At 36.3% G+C, this 10,879-nt stretch overlaps 1 long non-coding RNA gene across 1 annotated transcript; it reads right to left on the reverse strand.

Annotated features, from left to right (window-relative positions):
* Positions 1–3,572: 3,572 nt before the first annotated feature.
* LOC130054764 (uncharacterized) lies at positions 3,573–9,087 on the reverse strand. The gene is made up of 3 exons (XR_008803087.1): positions 8,838–9,087; positions 8,689–8,741; positions 3,573–8,488 (listed from the first exon to the last, which is right to left on the reverse strand). It is a non-coding gene; the product is annotated as an uncharacterized LOC130054764 (long non-coding RNA).
* Between the last annotated feature and the right edge of the window lie 1,792 nt (positions 9,088–10,879).

A 10,879-nucleotide genomic window follows, 5' to 3' on the forward strand; every position in this document is an offset into this window, starting at 1 on the left:
CGTGCGACGTAAATCATGAACAGGTAAACAGAGTTATCGTTATTTCGACCATACAATTTGCGAAATGCTGACTTTAAACGAGACTGTTGAAACCCCTGCTCCATGGTGTAAATACCTGCCTTTTTCCAACACGTGTGTCGAAAATTTCCCCACATCGCAAAGTCATATGAGGCAATACGTTTACTAGATGGTCAAAAAGTTGTAAATATATTTTAATGGGTGGATTGATAAATTTTATATCTGTGTATATTTTAAATGAGGCCTTCAGAGCTTTGATCTATAGGTAAGATTTTGCCTCCCCGAATGAACGATAGGAAGATAGTATTACACATAGATATTGATATTTGTTAGCACATTCAAGGTATGTAATATCAAACATGACTTTTTCTTTAATTTGATGACCGGTTTTATAAAAAGAAACCGTTATTCGCTTTTCATGCATTATTCCTGGCTGGTTCAAACTGATATGGCGGTATCATGAAATCAAGAAGTTTGTCAGAAACAAAGATTTTTACATGTTCATTGATAGATGAGATGTTTTGTTAAACAAAACGGTGCATAGCTACACCATTATCATTGCTTTATTTACATTCATGGGCCTTTGTGATGTCACAAGCACTCACAATCAAGAACGATAAGCGGGTTACAGATTTATTCCATGTACGAATTTATGGCCTCATTTCTTATCAATGCAAATTATTTTACACATTATTATCCTCAATTTGATCTTTTATTCATACCAATCTTTATGTTTATCAAGTAAAATACCACCATTAGAAATCGTGCCATAGTACCAGTAAGTCTCAGGTTTCGGGACTTCTGATATGTACTCATAGGCTATCATTAAAGTTATATTGTAGATTCTGTATCTACATTAATCAAGATAATATTGAAATCAGCACACAAATCTCGTTTCAAAAGCTGTAAGTTGTAAACTAGACCTATATCTGATATGACCTGCTAAAATACATAGCGCTATTAATGTGTAGCCTTATCTAATTTGAAATATTAATGTTTTCACTGTGACTTGCCTTAAGTTTTCTAGAATTGGTATCTATCACTTAGCCTCAACAAGTATCCTTCATTCAGTATTTACATTTCATCAAGTTTGTAAATCCTAGTCATTTGTGGAAATTACACGTTGAGATATCCCTGGGGACATGGTGTGTTTAAAAAAAATACTTTTTATTTATTGAATACAACGCTTTAGATAACATAGATTTGAAATTCAAACTATTTTTCCTTCTACAAATATTCTTTCTTTGCACAAAGTACTATAAGGCGCACTATGGATACGATTGGCTATTATGCATTCTGGGTTTTGAGTGTGAATACATGCACAATTCATTCTTATCAGTCATGTTTATCCATGTTAATCTTCTCATCCACAGTTTCATTGTTATACTTTGATTGTAGTCTTCCTCTAATTTGCATTTCTTATTAGCTTCCAGATTCTTGAATGAATAACTTCCCTTGGAGTGGAGGCTGAATGATAAGAAATATGTAAATAGAAATGATATTTCGATTCAAACGTATTACATTCTATATCAAATGTGTTTTTCTTAAATTTTAACCAGACTGACCTGTTTGAGAAATTAATTTTGCAGTAGAAAAAGCTATGATTGCAAAACAAATCAAGAACAGGATTGGATTCCCATCCAAATCTCCAAACAAATTAGAATTAAATATCAAATTATGGATCCCTGGTGTATGTCATAATACTCCCCGTCTCCATATAAGAATATGCATCTGGACATGATAAGGCAGTTTATATAATTAAGTCTGGGATTGCTGAATTAAAGATGTATTACACATAGCAGTGGCGGATCTACAAGGGATAATGAAAAGCAGGGGATTGTCCCGAAAGCCTTTATGGGTCCAGTGCTAACCTCCGGCCACTGCAACTACTGATTTCTAACAAAACAAAACATGCATGTTTGACATATTTCTGTAATAAAGAGGATCGTAATTTGTTATACTATCAAAGTACTTGATAGTTATTACTGAAATAAAAAGAATTTCAATCTAAAGTAACCAGTTTGTTTTTTTTAGTTTTACAGTGGGCAACTAATGGTGTCTCTAGAGATCTAGAAGACAGCGTACACTATACAAACGGAGCATTTAAATCCGTCCTTTACGCATGCTTATAAATAAACTGGGCCATTTTGTTTATTGTAAGTTACATCTCATGCACTGATTAATGGTTGTTTTTCTTTTGACTGATTATTCAAAATATTTAAGCAACATACATCAATATAATCCACCTGACATAAGTCGGGTTGAATATTTAAAATTATATATTTATATAACGTTAGATACATGCAAGTTCAAGTGGATCTTGAATGACATAAAATACTAGATGTGAGGAATACTATCGGCATGGACGTTGGAAAATAACAGAGATTTGATAATATCTTCAAAATTGTGAGGTAGAAAAGTTGGTCATCAAATTATGTAATGATCATCAGGTTTACTACTACTACTTAAAGTATTTTCGACAAGTGTACATGTACATGTACATCTGCGGTCATTTACATATATTACTAGGAGATCCAGGTAAATAATCGTCCGCATTCGATGCGTTTTCATGGTGAGCATACATGTCATGTGCATAAGTACAATGGTATTTATGTATTTGCATTTTGCTTGAAGTAAGTGTGAATGGCAAAGATTTGATACTCTTTGCTAATTCCTTTTTATCAATAGATAATTCATAAATTCATTTAAAGAAAAGCCATTCTAGATTTATTAATCTAAAGTTTTTAGAATGATGTACTACTGATCGATATGTTTATTGTAATTTTGAGCAATGCATGGGGTTCCAAAACGTGATTTCATTTCTCCTGCATGTACAATGAATTAGTATCGGATATGTACTCGTTACCTGTCGAAGCTACCAGCACAGGTAAATCGATGACACTGATGTGAAGTGAGGCGTAGCAAAACTTGTCCCCTTATTATAAGGTATTAGATTTTAAAAATAGGAGCACAACTAAAGCTGTATACATACTAGAACCGGATATGGTACCGTATTTTTGTCATTTTTCACCAAAAACTGGTTATTTTGTAAAGGTTTTGCCATACTGGTTTCATCTCGACCAAAATATTTAAAGTATTTTTATAATATACACCTTTTCAATTGACCATAAATGAAAAAAATATTTTAGGGCGAGCTAGGAGCACTATTTTTATTTTTCAAAAAACTATATTCCGGATTGCTGAAAAATATCACGGTTATAATGCGTTGGTGGTGTTAAACTTGAATTTTACAGATAATATGGCTGATTTAAGTATCTTATGGAGAAAGAAACTACGTTTTTCATTTCGTGTCATGTATAGGTCATTTTAGTTTGGTGTTTATTTTTAAAGCAAGGGAAATTCCCTCACCTAATAATTTTTTTCTGTTCCAGCTTGTTTTGCCCTTTTACTATAGATGTTCATTTTCAATACCTAGTTGTTTTCATCTTTTAAAGTCGTTCACAAAGCATCTTCATTGCATCGTTGCTTAAAAACTGTGTACAACTTTGGTAGTTTTACATCATTATTTCAATAGAACAGAACGATAACACGTATTGGCAGTCTTTGTCATGGCTTTACTTAATAAAAACATATTTCCAATTCTGACAACGACAATGTTCATATCAATACAAACCATCAGTATGTATATCATACACACTCTGTAATGAAATGCATGATCTACAACGACTTTTGGATAGTAATGTTGTAGCATCAATAGTCCATGCATGTTTGAGTCAATCAATCAATAATTCACTCAATATTTTCAATCAATCAATATTTCAATCCACCAATGTGTCAATCAGTCAATAATTCATTCAATATTTTCAATCAATCAATCAATCAATATTTCAATCCACCAATGTGTCAATCAATCAATATATCAATCAATAATTCATTCAATATTTTCAATCAATCAATCAATATTTCAATCCACCAATGTGTCAATCAATCAATATTCCAATCCACCAATGTGTCAATCAATCAATCATTCAATGTCAATAAGCCCAATTATTGGCCACGGACCTGGACTGAAACAAAATCTGTGGCAGGCTTAGCAAAATTCGGCGATTGTCTATTATTGACCACTGACAACTCGTAAATTCGTAGAGCCATGACGCATCGTGAAGGCGGAGAGTCGAGTCACGTTGACAAAATGGATCTGAAAATACACAGAGAGAGACAGCAAAAACGCAACAAGGATGGATGCATATATGCTCAGAAAAAAGGGGGAGTGGAGGGAGGGTTTGGATTTTCGTTGGCATGCAACTCGAAAAAGACCGGCAATTAGCGCTTGCGCACTATATATACCCAGGGATTACGAAGAGGGAAAGTGTCATAATAGGTATTTGGGGGGATAGTGTCAAAACCGCGCAATTCTATTGCAAGAGTTATGTTTCTTTGCCTGAACAACAAATACTTTTTTCTGTTCATTTCAATAACAGGACTTAACTCATAGTGAGTTAAGTCGGATTATTTCAATAGAACAGAACGATAACACGTATTGGCAGTCTTTGTCATGGCTTTACTTAATAAAAACATATTTCCAATTCTGACAACGACAATGTTCATATCAATACAAACCATCAGTATGTATATCATACACACTCTGTAATGAAATGCATGATCTACAACGACTTTTGGATAGTAATGTTGTAGCATCAATAGTCCATGCATGTTTGAGTCAATCAATCAATAATTCACTCAATATTTTCAATCAATCAATATTTCAATCCACCAATGTGTCAATCAATCAATAATTCATTCAATATTTTCAATCAATCAATCAATATTTCAATCCACCAATGTGTCAATCAATCAATATATCAATCAATAATTCATTCAATATTTTCAATCAATCAATCAATCCACCAATGTGTCAATCAATCAATATTTCAATCCACCAATGTGTCAATCAATCAATATATCAATCAATCATTCAATGTCAATAAGCCCAATTATTGGCCACGGACCTGGACTGAAACAAAATCTGTGGCAGGCTTAGCAAAATTCGGCCATATGTCTTCATGTATGTTTAAGAAGTGTTAACATACATGAAGACATCCGCCACAAGCGGGCAAAATTTTGCTCGAGCCATGACAGGGAGACTGCTTATCAAATAGTAGTTAGGTTAAGGAAATATTCTAGCGTTTCTTTGGACAATGCTGAGCAATCCATCCTAGATACTGTTTAAAAACATAACCTGAGCAATATCAGACAATGCATACTGTGTCTGTGAAATTTGGAAGAGCATTGTTGAAGACCTAGGTATTTTATGTATTCGGCATTGTGTGATGTTACGAATGGAGCTAAAGATTTGATAATACTCGTACGTGCATTGGCTGCTGCAATATTGAGAACGTATGTGTATAGTAACGCCTGGGGAGGATCTGGGACGATATGAACCGAGTTTGTGGAATAAGTTTGTAAATAGGCATCCTGGCAATAGTTAATTTCAGAAATTTTTGCAATCTAGCCAATGGCGTTGTACCGATACGGCCCCCTCCCCAATTAATTTATATAACATCAGGCTTGCCCCTTTGTGCAACAATAGGCTCCACCTCCTTCCACACCATACCACTCTTACCACACTAAAAAGATGTGCTGTGTAGTAAATCCATATACGGCGGGCAGGATAATGATTAATGGAAGAGGCAATAATCCAGACAGTAGTATTGAATTAGGACGCACAATATTGCAGGTATACTTAAAAATTTGAATTTTTAGGCTCTGGTATAGGCATTAAATGATTCACATTTCCATCTGCCTCTAGTCTGAATTTCGTGTTGGGGATCTAGACAGATGAATTCAATAGGCCTGTGCAATAATGATGCAAGTTGATATTTTGTGAGCGGTTTGGCATTAAGGTGGCAGTAAAATGAGCCACGTGATTGGTCTAATGGACAAAAAATTGTGCATGTGCTTGAACAATGAATCTGCTCGTGAGTTGAGTGAAATGTGCAACATAGAACCCCCTATTGCATTGATGTTTTGAGCCAGTTATAAACAACGAAATATGTACATCGCCTATTGATACGTAATTGTACAATAGTGTAGGAGCGGCATGACTAGCAACAACCCGCAACAATGCAAAAATTGCCAACTGAAATGCGGTGGGAAACGTGGCGACTTCGTATGAACTTGAACAAACTATTGGTAGGATAGATATATGAAGAGTGACAGGGAAACGGGCATGCTTTACTAGGTTCAGCCTATGGAATCCCTGTAGGATTGAGCTTACTATGAAGGTTTTGTGTTGTCAATACCGCCCTCTAACTGAATTTTATAACTAATGCACCTAGCCGTTGAAAACGATACTTAGGTGGTACTTAAGAAAGCAATATAATTGATACACTGGTGAACTGGTGGGGGCCAACATAGCTGGAATTCATATTTGGTACGAAAGTTTGAAGAGAGTTTATGCCCATTTGATAAGTTGATGCTGTGTGGTTTAAGGCATGGGCCTTTAAAGTGAATACTGTGATGATTGCAACATTTGAGGTCAATGAATCCAGAATTCACTGAATATTTTGAATCAAACAATGAATATTTAAATGTACCAGTGTGCATGTAGCAATGTGTCTGTAGTTTTTCACTGATTTGAAGGGTTACCTGGTAGGAAACCTAGGATTGCATATATACATGAGCCATAACCCAGCATCAATGGAACCAAAGGAGGTTGAGGGATTTGTTGTTGTTGGCCTGAACACCTATCGTACTCGAGCCGGTTAGAACTAGTTACGATCATGTGCTATGCGAATGGCATGAATATATTTTTTAGATGCCCTGGATGTCAGAAGGGTGCCTAGCTAAATATATACTTGCGAATATGAAAAATCCATCTATGGAGTTATGAATCGTGGGAATTTTGTTATGTTTGATGATGGGTTCGAGAACTAATTGACCTTGTATGATTGAAAATTTGTGCGTATCATGGTTGTTGTGTGATTGTGAATTCAAGAGTTAAGATAAATTGACATAATGCTTTGCCCAAATTTTATCTTTGATGGCTTGAGAAACGTGAGCCCCAAGTTCATCAGTAATGCTTGTAATAACAAGATGTGTTTGTAAAACATACATGTATATGCCCCCATGGTGCAAAATTGAAAACGGGTATACACGTGCCTAATTTGATTGATAGTAGTATCACCAATTCGAAATAGAGCAGACAATATCTTCCAATGTCAGGAGTGGATTGACCAAGTGACCAAATATCAATGGGGGTCATCTACTTCTTGTGCTGTACCAGATTTGGTGTCAGTAAAGCGAAGAATTCTTAAAATTAGGAAACAATTAAACCATTGACCACGTGACCTCAAAATCAATAGGGGTCATCTTCTCCTTAAGATGTACCAAATTTGATGTCTGTCAAGCAAAGGGTTCTCAAGATATTGATTGGACAATATATTTCTGTGTCCAGTTTGACCATTGGCCATGTGACCTCAAAATCAAGGGGGGTCATCTCCTGAAGATGCACCAGTGTACCAAATTTGATGTCTGTCGAGCAAAGGGTTATCTAGACATTAAGTGGTCAATATATACATATGTCCAGTTTGACCCTTGGCCTTTAACCATGTGACTTAAAATCAAGAGGGGTCATCTTCTGATGATGTACCAGTGTACCAAGTTTGATGTCTGTCAAGCAAAGGGTTCTCTAGACATTGAGTGGTCAGTATATAATTTCTATGTCCTGTTTGACCCTTGACCATGTGACTTCAAAATCAATAGGGGTTATCTACTCTTTGGGATGTACCAGTGTACTAAGTTTGATGTCTGTCAAGCAAAGGGTTCTCAAGATATTGAGCAGACTAGGTATTCCTATGTCCAGAGAAGATTGACCCTTGACCAGAAAAACAATAGGGGTCCTCGTCAACTCATAACCAAGTTAACAACTCCCATATAAAACGTCATTACGATGAAGTAATTGGTGATATTGAGCGGGCAACACGTAGTCTGCCAACCATCAGGTGTAAACTAATATATGCCCCTCTTCCGTGAAAGGTGGGGGGCGCATAATTATGTTATAATAAATAACCATTAAGCACTGCGCACAATAAAATTGATACAGCGTGTTATTAAAGTAGTAAATGGAAATTACCATAGCATTAAGGCAGGTAATATCAAAACAATGCTAGCAAAACATCAATAATATGAAATAAAATTACGAAAATTATAAACATGCTGTGCGTTAAGAAAGGGGATTTTCACCTGTTATGAAGGGTGTCGCCGGTGGCTGTGTGGGTGCGGTGGTTTCCGCGATTAGGCTGGGAGGCTACCTTTGTGATTAAATGATAGCTGTGTCCTATATGCCCATCTGATTCTCCTCTTGGGGTTGACTTGATGTCGGACGGGGCTGAATCCGGGTTGGAATTGCAGGGGTCAGATTCTGTGTGGGCAATGACCGAAGAGCTGGATGTTGTGCCGGTCTAGCATAAGGCGACTTAGATTGTCGCTCGGTACGTCGCAACATTTTCTACGAAGTTGAACAATATTATCAGAGGAATAATATGAATCAGCACGTGTTGTCGGGTTAGCTAAGTAGGCCTAAATATAAACATTACGATCTTACAGATAAGTCTAAAAATAAACAAAATTAATGCTTAAATATTACAGTAGATGTATGGGAATAGAATAGCAACCCTTAAGAGTTAATTCAATATCAAAAGAACCTACCATGATGCCCTACACGGCGTGTACAATATGGCGGTAGAGATGAAGCGAGTCGCCTTGTAAAACCCATGAAGAAAAACGTTAAGCTGTCAAATTAATGAAAATAATTAAACGTACGTACGTACCGCAGTTTAGATATGTTTTTACTATACCCCAATATATGGTGAATCAGTCGAGGACGGGGTGATGGTGTTGAATTGAAATTCCAGATCTGTTCAATTTGGATTTTCGTTGGCATGCAACTCGAAAAAGACCGGCAATTAGCGCTTGCGCACTATATATACCCAGGGATTACGAAGAGGGAAAGTGTCATAATAGGTATTTGGGGGGATAGTGTCAAAACCGCGCAATTCAATTTATTGCAAGAGTTATGTTTCTTTGCCTGAACAACAAAGTCGGATTATCATAAACATTATCATTAAACGAAACGACAGTTACCGAAATTGTTAGGCCTAGCTAGTGACTGAAATGTACGTGGCGTCTTCTTTCACTTTGGGATATATCGGAAAATATTCAGGCTTCCAGTGGCGTAGCTTCCATTGAGGTAACCGAGGCAGCTGCCACGGTAAAAAAAAAACAAAAAAAAAACACCTTTTACGTTGTTAAAATGTCGATAGCTTCTGGGGGGGCTGCGCACCCCAGACCCCCTGCCTCGGTAATATTCGAACCCAAGCTACGCCCATGGCTTCACGCAAGTATTCTTGTATGGTACTGATATCTTATCGAATAATTTTTGCTTTATTTATTTTACAAAATTGTTACTACACAGCTTTAGACTGTCAACATTCGAAATAACTGTTTTATTTAACCTAACTTTACGTACATTGGGAACAAGTCGTTCTTTGATTTACAATACATCCAAGTTTTGGGCTGAATATTAGCATGGCCTGGTCAGGAAAAAAGGAATTCAAAATAAAAGATTTAAACTACAATATGACTTTCCATAGCCTGCAGCATTGCCACCAGTTAAATCCGACACAATAAATTATATAAGCAATTCATAGATAGTGATCCACATGTTATTGATGAGACATGACGTCATCTGTTGTAAGACATTCTGGTGCATCAAAATTGGTACCGTATAAGTTTTACATTATGACCCCTGGGTCGAGGCCTCTGCTGGTGGACTGTTAGTCCCCGAGGGTCTCTACAGCCCAGTAGCTAAGTACTTCGTTACTAGCTTGAAAATACGGATGTATATTTAATTGCTGTTATAAAATTTAGAAATTCATTTCAAAATTAAGGATTATCTCCCTCATGCATAGCTCTTATCCTTGGACAAATTTGGCTCCACTTGTTTGGCACGCTGTTTTTGGCTATATTTAGCTCTAAAACTTCATAGTTATTTCGGATTTCAAAGATTTCGGTTGAGCATCACTGAAGAGACATTATTTGTCGAAATGCGCATCTGGTGCATCAAAATTGGTACCGTATAAGTTTTACATTCATGACGCATTTTATGCTTCGATAGGCGGATCAAGTAACCCCATATGAAAATACTCGATATACCATTTTTTTTTTTTAATTTCATATATGATATCGTTGTACATGTCAAGAGTTTTTTTTTATTTTTTAGTAACTTTACTTGTAAACAAAGACTGTGCGTTTTTGGGGGGGGGGGGGTGCTAAGACAATACAGTATTTATTGTGCTTCTTTAATTCCGTTGATTTTCTATTTCATAGGGCTAGTTCTAAGGCCTATCAACGTATCAGTGTTCCATTGTCCAATGTAAAATTAGAAAAGGAAAAGTAGTGTCGTCTTGGTTGTCAAGGAGGTGTGTCCCCATGCCAAGTTACATTTATACAATATAACAATTTTTTTTTTTCAGCGTGCTCAATAAATCAAATTGCGTGTTACAAGTAAAATTAAATGATGACAGACGGACTGAATGCTATATTACATATATGTGTTTTGCCAATCAATAAACAGAACATGTGTTATGCCAATAAATATATCTTAATTTAATAATCCAGCCTACAATAGCAACAGGAAATTGTGCTTAAATTGTCCAATCTTCAAAACCTTATATTGTGTACATGTGTGTGGTGGCGGTGGTAGGTGGTGGTCTTCATCCACTCAAACTGTCCCAATCCCCCCCCCCCCCCGAATTTCATTTCTTTAAGTGTGCAGTGGATAGGTCGCCACATGGACCCATCCAAGTCTGCTGTAAGGGTGTTTTAAAATCTCGGTGTC

The sequence above is a fragment of the Ostrea edulis genome, chromosome 5 (assembly GCF_947568905.1).
Source record: "Ostrea edulis chromosome 5, xbOstEdul1.1, whole genome shotgun sequence".
NCBI classification, from domain to species: Eukaryota; Metazoa; Mollusca; class Bivalvia; order Ostreida; family Ostreidae; genus Ostrea; species Ostrea edulis.